General features: G+C 35.2%; 1 protein-coding gene across 1 annotated transcript in view; it reads right to left on the reverse strand.

The window, feature by feature from the left end:
- KCNH5 (potassium voltage-gated channel subfamily H member 5) overlaps window positions 1-15367 on the reverse strand; it is a 285331-nt gene that overhangs the window by 8368 nt on the left and 261596 nt on the right. The window lies entirely within an intron of this gene.

Raw genomic sequence — 15367 nt, forward strand, 5'->3', positions numbered from 1 at the left:
TGTGTACTTAAAACTCAATATAGGACCATTGACCAAGATTACTTAGCTTACTTAGTTTTACTTTCTGCATATCAGAGGGGAATGTAGTACAGAGACAACTGAATAGAGGTACTTGCTTTCTAGGTTATGTTCCTATTTAAAAAGAAAATATATGAATATGTAAATATATATTAGAATATGTATATGTGTATACATGTATGGGTAAAGAAATATATATTTATCTCTTAAATTCCTTGGACTACATCACTATTTTTATGTTTTTCTTTAATATATATGTGTGTATATATACATATGTGTATACATACATCCATACATACATAGGGTGCCAAAAAGATGTATACACACTTTAATAAAGGAAAACTATATTAAAATTGTAATACTCAATATATACTGATAACAAAAGATGAATACAAGTCACATTTGACTTCTGCAATTACAAGAGGTGCTCAAAGGTGGTTATCATCAGCATCCAGACACTTCTAATTATAACAAACTACTGCTTAAGCAATGTTGATCAAAGTGTCCAAGTGTCCACTTGTATACATTGTTTTGGCACCCTTGGTGTATATATATATATATATATATGTATATGTATATATGGATATATATATGCACACACATACATACATACATACATACATATATACATATACATATGTATTGTACCCTTGGGGGGGGTGTGTGTGTGTGTGTGTGTGTGTGTGTGTAAAATTCAAAACCATTTTTAATACCATCTTCTGTTTTAGGGTCAAATAGTAAGATTTCCAGGCTATAAAAGTATTGAAAATTTAGACAGTTTACCAATATAGCACCTGGGTTGTGTATCAGGAGGGATTAAATTTATTCATATGGCTCCAGAGGGCAGAACTAAGATCTGTAAGTGAATGTTTCTGGAAAGCAAATACTACCTCAATATACAGACATCATTTCAAACTGCTACCAATTAATTGAATAAACTGCCTTGAAAACTCATGAACCTCACACCACTAAAATACTCAAACAGAAGTAAGGAAGTTGTCCATGTGACACTTTCACTGAGTGGGAGGTTGGACTCTTCAAATTCCAATATTGTTTAAATTTTAAACAAAGTTAAACACATAGTGCATGTGATATTAGATGGGTATCCACAAATAAATATAATTTTATTAAAAATATTTTGAAAATATTAGGAACTTATAATTCCATCAAGAGAAATAAAAACGTTTACCTATTACCCCTTATATTATCAAGAGTTAGAAGTAAATTTAATAGTGTGATATTTTCGCTCAGAGTCCTTCTGAAGAACAAAATAACTGCAGTGAGGGCTGTGAGGCAAATTCAAAAGGGAGTTAAGTGCTTTCAGAATCAGTCAATTTTATGATGATAGCAAAATTACTTACCTGCATCACCCTCTCTCATTAAGTTGTTGTTTAGATTAGTCACCCCAATAAACTTTAGTTAAAAAAAAATAAATACATGTGAAGTACAGAATCCTTGGCATATAACAGACACTTAAAATATGTTGGTTCTCTCTCTTGAACTCTCATAAAATACTTTTTATTTGAAACCATTTTCATCACCTCTTGAAGATTCAGCAGTTTCCAGGAGTAACATAATCAGTGATTTTTATACCAGAAACCAACACTAATGATGGTCACTTTTAACAAAAAAGTAAGGGAGATAGCAATCCTCTAAGAGTACATTTTAAAAATTGAGATTGATGCATTAAATTCAGCTTATCATGTGGTAATAATTTGAAATTTAAAATAAATATTTTCTAAATTCAATAACTATCTGTAAAGACCAGCACAGTTTTCCCAGTCTAGTGGAACATGAAATTGGATCTTCTTAGAAGATGTAATACTAATCTCGAAGTCTGACATCAAATCTCCAACGGTTTAATTATAAGACTTTCAAAGGGTTGACATATTTCTTACACTTCCTAAATAAACAGAGCTTGTTGTAAGCCTTCAAGATATTGACACTCTTTGGGACCAGACAGACTCAAACATGGAAACACAGAACTTTATTCCTATTTCATCCTTTTTCATTGAAAGGCACTCACTTTGGTTCCATGAACTGCCATGAGGGGACTAATATAAATTGGTCACATCCTTTTTTACGCTCGACTCTGACTTTCTATTTGTTTTTTAAAGGTGGTTACTTAGCCTTAGATAGACATAGCCCTGGTGCAGTGTGGTAACTGAAAGTGGTCTTCACATTTGGAGAAAAAAAGGATCTATTTCAAACTACCCATGGAGGAGGGCATGTGCCTAACACATAGGGATGGCACATAAAATGCAGGACATTGTTACAATATTTAGAACTACTTATACTAATAAAAAAGTATATTATTTATCTGAATGGAACATATTTATACTTTAAAATACTTTAGTATTTATTGTTGTTTACCTAAAATTTAAATCTAACTTGGTGTCCTGTATTTTTGTTTGCTAAATGTGGCAACCCTATTGGTATGCCATAGGCAAGGACATTACTATCTCTCTAATGTCCATGTGAAGCTCACAGTTTATGAAAGAGTTGAGGTCCCTGAAGTCTGTGGATTTGTAGGTATCTTAGACCAGAAGCTTTATGCTTTAAATTTTCAATATAATGGCTAATAAATGTTTACAATGATTGTGCGCTTGGGATGACTAGGGCTTTAAGCGTGTACTATGCCCATGTAAAACATCAATTAAAAAAAGCCTTTTCCAGCTTTCCTGACCACCAGCTGGCCCCTCTTTCACTCATGTCTCTCAGCAACAGGCTCACAGGCAATCTTGAGCCCAGTGAAGTAGAAGCAGATACAAAGAAAGGGCCTGGAAGAGAGGGCCTTGAGAAAATTTTTGACCCAAGCAATAGACTTTGACCCGAAGTCTAACTGAAAATAGTTACTCTTGGATTTGGTCTACTTACCATAATTAGGCTTTTAAGCCAGAGGCAAGTTTTTCTTTCCTTCCTTCCTTCCTTCCTTCCTTCCTTCCTTCCTTCCTTCCTTCCTTCCTTCTTTCCTTCTTTCCTTTCCTTCCTTCCTTCAATAGTTTTTTCCCTTCAGGAAAACCCGTTCACTTACTAGATCACAGATTTATTACAAAGGACAGTAAAGGATATGAATCCATAGCCAGATGAAGCAACACATAGGGCAAAGTCCAAACAAAGGAGCTGCTATCCTCATAGAGCTTCTATCCTCAAGTTGGCTCTCTGAAAAAGGGCCACAGGTAACTTTTTTTAAAAAAAATTACCAGATTGGATGGCATTTACTGAATTAGACTGAATTTATTTTATTTCTTTTGACAAAAATTATGACTTATTGAAAAATAGTTCTAAAAAGTTTGCATATAGCAAAAAGGTTACATCCACACACATATTATCTATTTTAACTGTCCTGTCATAACTACTCTATGAGATAAGTCCTATTATTCTCATGTTACAGAACAAACTACGGCACAGAGTTTCCACGGTTTGCCTTAGGTCACATAACTAGGAAGTGGCCAGGATACAAATCCAAGGAGTCAGATTTCAGTCTTGACCATTACACTCTAATGCTGCTCTGCAAGGTAACTTTGACACTTTCTTCTAGACCTTCTGAAAGCCCAGACAGTTGAATGGGTGAAGCAGGGTGTGATACAGCAGTTTCAAACCCAACAAGCAACCTTTCACAAAACATTTGCCATGGAGAAGCATCCCTGAAAGCAGCAAATTGAACAAAAGACTGAATGAAGCTCTGCTTGCTGAGTTATTGATAGCCTTGACAGAAAAGCTGAGGAGAATGCTAAAGGGGGCAGTCTCTAAACTCTTCTCACTCTCAAAGGCAAAGCCAGTAGACTTACTTCTCATCAAAATATATGCCAACATTTTACAGCTTTTTGTTTCCTTTGAGGGGTCCCCTTGTATTTACTTTTAACTTGCTTCTATGTATATTAAATTTATTACCTTTACGAAAAGCAAGGAGTGGGCAAGTTCAAAGAATGTGATTTTTCCTGTGCTCTACTACCATCTCTGAGCCTAGATTCATTTGTCTGCAAGGACAGGGAGTTTTGTCCGTTTTGTTAACTGCTATATCTCCAGTCTCAACAGCAATATCTGTTACACTGAAAGACCTCAACAAAAAGTATTCACTAATTCAATAACTTTTTCATACATTCAGCAAATATAGGTTTGTGATAGGTCTATGAATCGAAAATATTACAAACAGAATGATTGTTTACTACTACTTTTATTATTTTGCACTCTCTAAATAATGAATCAATGTTATCTGTATTATCATAACTGATTATTAATGTCTATTCCTAATTCCTCATTTGGAAGCAAACACCACATCATTTATCTCCTGGCATTCCCCAGCATCTAGCCCACTACCGGGCACGTGTAAACAGTTAATAGATGCTTGCTGAGTAGAATCTCGTTCAAATCTTTGACCCACAAATCAGTCTTTAGGAAACTTGAATCAGAACAATTTCATTGTAAGGATGCAATAACATCCATTAGGAACTTATTTTCCAGCTGATGACCATGCAAAACTTTCTTAATGTAAGGTAAGAGAATATAGGCACTGAAATCAAAAACAAAGAAACCCAAAATTAAGAGAGGATTTTATCATGTTTACAAGGTTTAAAGACTAATAATCTACTCAGGTACCATTACCAGTTGATACATGTCTTATATGTAAAATATGATAGCTTTTGGTTCTGTCTTACATTATAAAGAAGGCATTGTATCGCAAATAAGAAAATAAAACAGCAGAGATGCCACTTAGTGTATTTCAAAAACATTAAAAATAACAGGCCATCTCTACAAGTCCTCATAGTTTTGAAGATAACATTGTGACCCTTAACTCTAAAATTGTATAATAATGTGTTTTCATCACTAAGGAGACACATTTCATCATAAAAATAGCATGGCCATTATTCTATATTACCATTACAAGCATGAGCATTCTCAAATATATTCTGAAGAACCTTTCCTTTTAAGAAGTGTTTACCTTTAGCTTTTTAATAATGAATAGAACGAAATGGTTCAATTTAATCAAAGAACAGAAAGAAAGATAAATTTTATATAGTTAAACCCTTCAAAAGTAGCATGGTTTTATTTTGAGAAAAAGAAATCATCATGCTACTCTTTTGGCAGTTGAAAGAATCTGTAGACTAAATACAAGTTTTCATAATCCAAATGATTCTTGTATGAGCAATGTGTCATACAGAAGTAAAAAGTTTCCTGCTAATTCAATAACAGTAGTTATATAGATTAATTTTACCCAATTATTCCTTGGAAATGATGATGTTTTATCTCTAGAAAACAAAAATAAAAAACTACTCACAAAGAAATCATTTTAGAAAATGTTCAAAAAGATCTCAGTCAAGTTCATAAGAGATCAACTTACATGAATTACCCACGTAAAAGAAAAAATGTACATACATGGTTACCAGCAGGGTGGCAAAAGAAATCAGCTTTTAAAAATGTAATTTTGGATTTTTTTTCTCAGTGTTAATAACCTAGAGCCCTGCAATCATACTCTGTGCATATTTTTTTGCCCAATGGCAAATCAAACTGCTGATGAACATGACGAAAAATTGAGGACAAAAATTAAAAAAGAAAAATCACAAATCAGGCTGATTCCAGCCACACATTTATTGGTAGAATGCACAATAGCTTGTACCATTTCTATGAGCAGAGAGGTTTATTTCACTTAAGCTTTTCTTCTTGCTTCATTATGTTTCGCAGAGACCATGCAGGAAGGTTTAATTTATTTAAATGATAAAAGCTTCTTAAACTTAACAGGGAACATGGCCAACTGAGCTTTCCATTTCAAAAGTAGGACATTTGATCATAAAAGTGATATCAAAATCGAATAATTTGAATGTGTACTGAACTTTGAAATCCAATAAAGGCAAGGAAAAAGGGTTAGAATCATCTGTTTAATGACACAGATTCGGTGTTTTAGAATTTGAAGGAGGACAGTGATGTTTTCTCTCAAATGTGCCATCACTTTCCAGATCTGTGAACCTAGGGAATTGACTAGGAATTTATAGGTATCTGTGATCAAGCAGCAGCTCCAGTTCATCTGACTCTTAGAGGATCTGGTTGGTTTGGCTCTTTGGTTCTTTTCACTATTTCTATAAACTCAGTCACGAATTCTAACTCTAGTCCTTTCATTGCATTCCAACCTGAACTAATACAACAAAGCAGTATTTATTAAACACTATCAGATCCACATCGGATGCTAGAAGCTCTTGCTAACAAAGGCCACAGTGATAAAGCTGTGGCAGATGGCCATTCAACAAATTTAGATGTGTGAAGGAAGGGTAAGGATGACGCATAACACTCTGTTGTGAAATAGGGTGGCCTTGCTTTATTTCAGTCACTCATAAATCTATAAGCTCTCTAAGGGGAAGTGGGACTGCAGAACTAGCTCAAAATGGTCCTATCTTGTTTAACAAGATACTGACTTGCTTTTCAGAGACAACAAACCAAAACAGCAAGTCATGCAGCTGAAGCATGTCCAGAAGAGAGACCTTTGACCTCCAGCTGCACCCAGAACCAAAGTCTTGGCCCCCAATCCCCTTTAGGGAACCAAAAGACTGGGACATAATCAGAACTTGAACACCAGAACCCTTTCATAAGCAAAAGGTCTGCTGTCCAGGAAGAACTGGTGCTGAAGTCCCTTACCATAAATAAATGGCCAAGTTCCAAGATCTTCCAATTAAAACTTGACCATTAAATGTCTAGCTTTTATGTTGCTTTGTACACCCAAAACTAAAACAAAAACAAACAAACAAAAGAGAAACACACAAAAAAAACGGGTCCAGCTAATGTTTCTACATACCTGTTCCCCCTAATCCCTTAAAACCCTGGGTCAGGGAGTCGAGTTTTTGAGCCATAGCTATCCCTTTCTTCTTGCTTAGCATTCTGAAAATAAAATGACTAATTTCTCCACTGCAAGTCTCAGTGTTTAATGCTTGGCTCTGCTAGCACCAGGTAGAAGAACTCTTTCTGTTTGGTAACAAAAAATGATGTGTTATGATCTAGTTCAGTCTCTTAGGTCCTAAATAAACTTTGAGGAATTAATTGATTGATTAATGTAAAGAAAAAGGAAGAAAGGGAGGTGAGTAGGGAAAAGGAAGGAAGGAAGGAAGGAAAGAAAGAAGGAAGGAAGGAAGGAAGGAAGGAAGGAAGGAAGGAAGGAAGGAAGGAAGGAAGGAAGGAAAGAAGGAAAGAAGGAAGGAAAGAAGGAAGAAGAGAAGGTTAGCAGAATGTGTTACCTCCAAAATGTATCTCTTTGGCATAAGCATTATCTTGAGCTGGTTATTTAAAAATTGAAGGCACAGGAGAAGCTAGGAAAACTGAATAGATGGTACCCTTTTTTATGAGACTTTTATATTATATTTACACTTGCCCCAATATCTTCTTTTGTTTTTAGCTGGAAATGTTATACAGGAGGAATGCATATCATTAAACCTTTGTTTTTCCCCTGTTAATCTGTCTTTTATTACAGGGAGTGTCGCAGCCTAAAATAGATGGAAAATTATCTTTCCTCCTCCACAGAAAGAAGAAAAGAAGGAAGGAAGAAAAGGTTTGTTTTTTTCAATTTTGGATAATGCCTAATGTGGATAAGCTGGTTAGTAAGATGCAAATGCAGAACATTCTAGAATTACTGATTTTACCAATGAAATGTTCTAGGCCCCATTTCTTTTTACCTCGTAAAAAAAGATCATTAATCTGAATTCTCCAGGCTATCACAAACACAAAAAACATATTTTTCATAAGGAATAAAACACAGATTATAATCTCCATTAGTGACATTAGCATAACTCTCAAACAGGTTGCTCAATACATGTTTCCATTACTGAAGGTTTTTCATTTTCAAAAATAACACAAGAAGGAAGACAAAATCTTCAAAACTGAAAAATATAGTGATTCCAAGGTAAAGCTGGCAAGGTTTAGATGCACTGTTTCAAATATAGCGGTAATGCATGAATTGCCCTCCTTGCCTCAATTTTTAGTGTCATTTTCTTTCATTCCATTCTTTGTTATTACATATCAAATATGATAGTGTCCCAGGCCAAAAAAAAAAAAAAACAGGATAAAATTAAAACTCTTTAACAAAGTCAGTCAGCCTACTGTGGTCCAATTGAACCTGCCTCTCCAACCTCTGTTTCTTTCACTCTTCATTTGACCTCCACACACCAGCCACACCAAGTCACTTTGAAGTCCACAATGAATTCGTGAAATCGCACACATTGTCCTCTCTTCTCACCTGCTGAGGAACTCCTCCTTATCCTTTAACACTCAGGTCAACTGTGCTCTTCTGTATGAGGCAGGACCAGCTACATTATTTGCAATGCCCCCTACTTAATGGAAAAATACTGAACACTCTCCCCTAAGATCAGAGAAAAGATAAGCATGTACCATCTCATCTCTTCTATTCAATATTGTCCTGAAAGTTCTAGCCAGGGAAATTGTCAAGAAAATGAAATAAAAGACATCCAGAATGAAAAAGAAGAATTAAAACTCTCTCTATCCCGGAGATGACACAATCACGTACAAGACAATCCTAAGGAATCTACACACATACACACAAACAAACCATTAGAGCCAATAAGGCATTTCAGCAAGGATGCGGGATACAAAATCAATATGAAAACTGGTTGCATTTTTATGTACTAGCAAAGAACCATCTGAAGATGAAGCCAAAAAGCTGACTGCCACTGAATCAAAGAGAATAAAATACTTAGGAAAAAATTTAACAAAAGAAGTGCAGCACTTATATACAAGAAACTCCAGAACATTATTGAAGCAAATTTAAAAAGACCTAAATAAATAGAAAGACACCTCATGTTTATGGATTGGAACACTTAATATTGTTAACATGACAAAAAAAAACCCAAATTGAGCTATAGATTCAATTCAATTCCTATCAAAATTTTAACTGCCTATTTTTCAGAGATTGGCAAACTGACCTAAAATTCAAATAAAAATACAAGGGATCCAGAATAGTCAAAACAATGCCAAAAAGTAAAAATGTAATTGGAGGACTCATACTTCCCAGTTTTAAAACTTATTACAAAACTACAGTAATTAAGACAGTGTGGTACTGGCATAAAAAGAGACATACACATTAATTGAATATAACTAAGAGTTAAAAATAAACCCATGCAAATACAGTCAGTTGCTTTTTGACAGAAGGTGCCAAGGCAATTCAATGAGGAAAGATTAATCTTTTCAACAAATGGTGCTAGAACAACTGAATATTCATCAACAAAAAATGAATATGGACACCTGCCTTATACCATATACAAAATTGAATTCAAAAATGCACCAAAGACCTGAATGTACAAGTAAGCGCTAAAACTGTAAAATACTGAGAAGAAAATAAAAGCACAAATTTTAGTGACCTTGAATTAGGTAACTGTTTCTTAGATATCTAAATATCAAGCCAACTCCAAGATAATTAAATAAATTGGACTTTACCAAAATTCAATTTTTTTTTGCTTCAAAGGATACTATCAAGAAAGTAAAAAGAACCCACAAAATGAGAGAAAACATTTGCAAATCATATATCTGATGTGGATCTAGTATCCAGAATATATAAAGAACTATTACAACTCAACATTTAACAGATAAAAGAGAAATAATTTAAAATAATCAAAGGATTTGAATAGACATTTCTCCAAAGAAAACATACAAATGCCCAATAGACACGTGAAAAGATACTCAACATCATTAAGTCATTCAGAAAATGCAAGTCAAAACTACAATGAGATGCACTTCACATCCTCTAGAATGGCTATAGTCAAAAAATACCAAGTATTATTAATAATAGAAAATAATAAATGTTGGGAAAATGTGGAGAAATTTGAACTCTCACACATTGCTGCAAGGAATAGAAAACGAAATGGTACAGTCTCTGTGGAAAACAGCTTGGCAGTTTCTCAACAAGTTAAACACAGAGTAACCATATGACCCAGGAATTGCATTCTTACGTATATATCCAAGAGGAATGAAAACATACATTCACACAAAAACTTGCACATGAATATTCATAGCAGCATTATTTATGATAGTCAAAATGTAGAAACAACACAAATATTAATTAACTAATGAATTAACAAACAAAAGTGCTCTATCCACACAATGGAATATTATTTAGCCATAAAAGGAATGAGGTACTATTAGGTTGGTGCAAAAGTAATTACGGTTTTTGCAATTATTTTTAACCTTTTAAACCGCAGTCACTTTTTCACCAACCTAATACATGCTACAACATGAGTGAACATTGAAAATATTATACTAAGTGAAAGAAGCTTGACACAAAAGGTCACATATTACACGATTTCACTTATGTGAAATGTCCAGAACAGGTAAATTTGGTCAGAAAGTATATTAATGGTTTCCAGGGAATGGGGAAAGTGGGAAATGGTGAATAACTACTAATGGGTATGGGGTTTCTTTTGGGGGTGGTGAGAATGTTCTGGAATTAGACAGTGATGCTGATTGTACAACTTTTTGAATATTCAAATAAACATTGAATTCTATACTTTAAAATGGTGAATTGCATGGTGTGTGAATTATATCTCAATGAAAAGAATGCAGGATCCTTATTCAAAGTTATTAAGAATTTCATGACAGCAACAGCAGAGCTTTAAACCAAGAGCAGGGCGCTTCTAATGAGGCCCTTTATGACTGCTCAGGTGCAACATCCATGACACTGGCCCTGCTCAGAGACTTTCACTGACTGCCCCAGGTAGAACTGGGTCCATCCTATCCTATACACTAACAGCATGATTTTGTGACACTTACTCATGATGGGAAGCAGCAGCAAACAAGATATTCATTCACATTATGAATAACTGTAAAACACCTATTAGGTTCAAGACTGTTTTTGAGTTAGTATACATCAGTAAACAAAACAAAACCCCTTAGACATTCCATATAATGTCCCGTGGTGATGCGAGCTATGAAGGAAAATAAAGTGTAAGGGCATAGCGATGGTAGAGTGGCTGGGTCTCTACAAGGAAGTGATGTGAGCAGAGATAGTCATGGAATGAAGAAGTGGGCCATGAAGACAGCCGTGGGGAGGGGGAACTGTAAGGTGAGAGAATGTTTTCATGTTTGAGAAACAGTAAGGAGGAAAGAGTGGACGCCACTTAGTAAACATGGGGAGAAGGACTGGAGAGGAGATTGGATAGGAAGCCAGGGACTTAGGATTTTAATGTGAAGGAAAATCATGGAAGAGTTTGGAGCAGAGGATTCACATTATCTCACTTCTATTCTAAAAGGATTTCTCAGGCTGCTGTGGGAAAAATAAACTGGAAGGGGGAAAGGATAGAGGGAGAGAAACCAATTTGGAGGCTTTTTGAGTAGTTCAGGTGAGACATCATACTAGTGACTCAGACCGCGGGGTAGAAATGTAGGTAGTAATAAGTGGTCAGATTCTGGATTTCTTTTGCCTATAAAGCTGACAGGCTTTGCAGATGGGCTGGATGAACAATCTGAGGAAAAAAGAGTAATTAAAAAAAAAGTCTTCCTTTAGACTAAGCAAAAGGATAAATGGTAGTGCCATTTTCTGAGTTGGAGAAGCCTGGCATGGTGGCCTACAAACTAGAAAGACAATTTTTTAAGACCAAGCGTGTGGTTTCTGTAAAAATGTAATGCTCTCAGAAATTTTCATTAAATTTCTGATATGTTTACCGTCAATTCCACATACATGGAACCTCACTAAAAGTTCTTTCATAGATATAATTTTCAAGCCTGATTTAATCCTTTGCTTTCTTGGTACCATGATTCTGTCTCTCTCCATAATGGCAGCTACATTGAAGCCAGCAGGCGTGGTGTGAGGTCACATCTGATCTTTGCCACAAAACTGAGTGATAATGGACTTTTTTGTAGAATGACTTTCAATCTTATTTCTGCTTTTTCCCATTCTCGATTCTTTCCCATACTTGCTTACAAGCCAGTCAACTCTTGTCTGAGATCACCTGTTGTTTCTCATGCCTTGCTAAATGTAGCCAGTCACAACCCCCACAACTAATGTTCTGCTTTCCAACATCTTCCAAAAAAACTACAGCATCAGAAGGCAATCACAGGTAGCAACTTAACTAAATGTTTTGTCACTGAAAAATATTTGTCTCCATCCTTCCAAGTCTCAAATATCTATTTCCTTACTTATTTCCACTTCTGCTAAGTCAATGCCACATATTGTAGAATAAATGGTGGCAGAGCCTCACTATTGGCATTAAGCTAATATCCAGTAGCACTGCAATTGCTATCTATTTATTAGCATTTTAAAATTTAGAAGAATTAAATTGTTTTATTTCTAAGTTCTTAGCATAGAATTTTTAGTACACTCAAGTTCAAAGAAACAAAACTAATAAAGAAAACCATCACCATTACGCTTTGTTGGGAATGCAAGACTACAGCTGCAGTATTGTCTGAGTGCCATAAATGAACCATCTGACCACACTGTCTTGAGAACCTAATTATTCTAGTCACAATAGTGATTGCTTCTACATGTTTTCATCTTGGAATCATTGCAACAAACATACCAGGATTAGAGGAATGTACTAAGTGTTTTCCATGGATTATTTGTTCATTTAATGTTCACAATAGTCCATTTTATAGATGAAAAAAATGAGGCTTAGAGAGATTTAAAAATCTTCCCCAGGTTTATACACCCAATGAGTGACAAAACAGAATTTCCAACCAGGGTCTACTGGACTTGAGTAGACTAGGATACTTTGACTTAAGAATTAATTCCTGATCTAAATTTAGAAATGAAAAGGATCTAAGGATTAAAGGCCTGGGAGAAAGACATTAAATGATAAAGGAGGTTGAATTACTTTAATAATGGCATATGCCAAAATTTATGACTCTAGGCTGGAAGTTTAATACACAGAAGATTATACGTATGAATATGTAACAGGACTCTTCAGTATATAAGTAGAAAACAACATTATTTAACATTTGGCAAACACAACACATTTTACAATGCACTTTTTAGTATATGTTCCCTCACTTTCTCCCCAGAACTCTATAAATCAGGCAGGGCAATTATTATAATCCCTATTTGACAGATGAGGGTCAGAGAAGTTCTGTGACTTGCGTAAGCTCACTTAGCTAGTAATTGGCCACGCTGGGACTGAAATGTATTTCCTAATGCCAATTCCAACGTTCCTCCCACTATTCCGTGCCGACATTCCTAATGTTATGTGTAATTTTGTTTTGCACTTTACAATACACTTTCAACTATATTACCCTATTAGAGTTCATTTGATACTATTCCTTTGTCCCCAGGAACACATCTAATATGTGGTTTTAGCTTTTGCCTTGTAAGATAATTGCTGTGCCTCAGGGAGAACAATTACTGAGGTAGGGCAGTGACAATACCCTTATAGACTTTTTTTTCATAATGAAAGCAATTTCTATAGCTTTTGTTTGCAAAGCCAACTCTGGTATATTTATTTAAATACGTGTGGATTTTTTGCATTTGATTTCTAAAACAATAATGCAGCTTTTACTCAATAACACACATACAAATTCTTCACTGCTGGAAAATACAGTTTTTCTCTATTGGAGTATTATCTTCTAGAAAGACTTAGAAATGTATATCTAGTCTAGATTATATATTTACTCTTTCAATCTTTTACAGTTAGCCTCAAGTGTACATAAAATGGAATAATTCTAGGGTATTTCTTAATTTTGTGAAATTTGATAGCTGAAACTCAGAGGAGTTAAAGTAATTAGGCACTTGGACGTACAGCCAGTCATTCACAGTCAGACCTAGAATTTACTTTTCCCAGTTTCTATATTCACTCTCCATTTTCCCCATGCCATATCTATTATTTCTATATTAAAACTGTGCAGCAATTTAAAAAAAAAAAAATACGACTCTGAGAGTCCGGAGGCAAGAGTTTGTGTAAAATCTGTGACACTGACTATCTGTGTAAACTTGGCCAAGCCACGCAGCCTTTCTACACATCAGGTGTACTTACACATCTATTTAAGGTAAATAATTGTCTATTTGACCACAATGAAGTAGCTATTCCTTGTACAATAGACATCAATAGCTTATGTTGAATCTAACGAGTGACATAAATACAGGATGTGTTCACCCAGATAAATTGAGACGGGAATCTCTAAGTATTTGTTGATTGTAAAATAACCAAATTCTGGAGCAGAAATCTCTCCTATTTCATTCACCACTTGGATTTTTTAACTTTCCATAGAAGCAAAAACAGACATGCCAGTGACTTTGCTCTGCCTCTTTGGACCATCCCTACTCTATTCCAGTAGAAGAATTTGTTTAATACATTTAGAAAATGCAAAGGAGACAGTCTGTCCTTGCCTTTCAGAGCAGAAAGTAACGTACCATATATACTATTTTATGTTTAATTTAGTAAACGGCTAGTAGAAGCAGAATTAGTGATTAGTGCCACTTCCAATTTGAGAACTTTCTTTGCAGGAGACTCGATGCTTCGGGGGGTCTGGGGGAAAGAGCAATGATGGGTCATTGGAGATTGGAGTTCCAGTCCCAGCCAGGGCTCTAATTATCCATGTGACCTTGTGCACAAGTCCCATGATCTTTTTGGACTTTAGTTCTTTTATTTAAATAGTGATGATGGTGCTGGACTTACTTCTTTTCAGCATTAACTTTCTTCAAATATATGAAATAAGACATTGGTACTTGACGCTAAAATACAAAAAAATACTTTGAAATAAGACTGGCAATCTACTTTATGCTCTTTAAAGTATTCCTAACACAACCTCTTGCTAGATGGTAACACCCATGCCTCATTTTATAGGTGTCAAAAATTCCTTTTATCAAACCCTGCTGAGGCTTCTGTGACCCTCAGTAATAATTATAGATCTATGATACATGTGTTGCTTTTATTTGTGTTTTGATTTTGTTTCTTCTTGAGGCAACTGCTCACATGCTGTGCTGAGAAAAGATGAAAATTTGCTGTTAATTAGCAAGGTTTCTGCTTCTAAACATTGCTGGCTAGTAATTGAATTGCAATGTCTAGAATTGAGGACTAGCTAATAACTCTGTCCCTACAGTGCTGAACTGTAATTAGTTATTCTAGTCAGAGAAGAGTATGAGAAGCTATGTGGCTGTTTCTTTAGTGTTGCAATGGCCAGGAGTTAGAACCTACAATTTAAAGAAGAGTAGAGCTGTTTAAATGATTAAGGTATAACCACACACTTGTCCACAAACATGGATGTACACAGGCAAAGCCAGCAGAAGCCCTTGGAAGGGAAGTCTGAGCTGTCATCATTGGAAAGGCTGGTTAAAGAGATCTCAGCTCTGCACATGACTGGGGCACGAATTGTGAAAAATTGTATATGAGTATTAGAGAGTATTAAATATATGATCCCTTTACTTGAAGCTTTC

The sequence above is a fragment of the Rhinolophus hipposideros genome (assembly GCF_964194185.1).
Source record: "Rhinolophus hipposideros genome assembly, chromosome: 5".
Classification (NCBI taxonomy): domain Eukaryota; kingdom Metazoa; phylum Chordata; class Mammalia; order Chiroptera; family Rhinolophidae; genus Rhinolophus; species Rhinolophus hipposideros.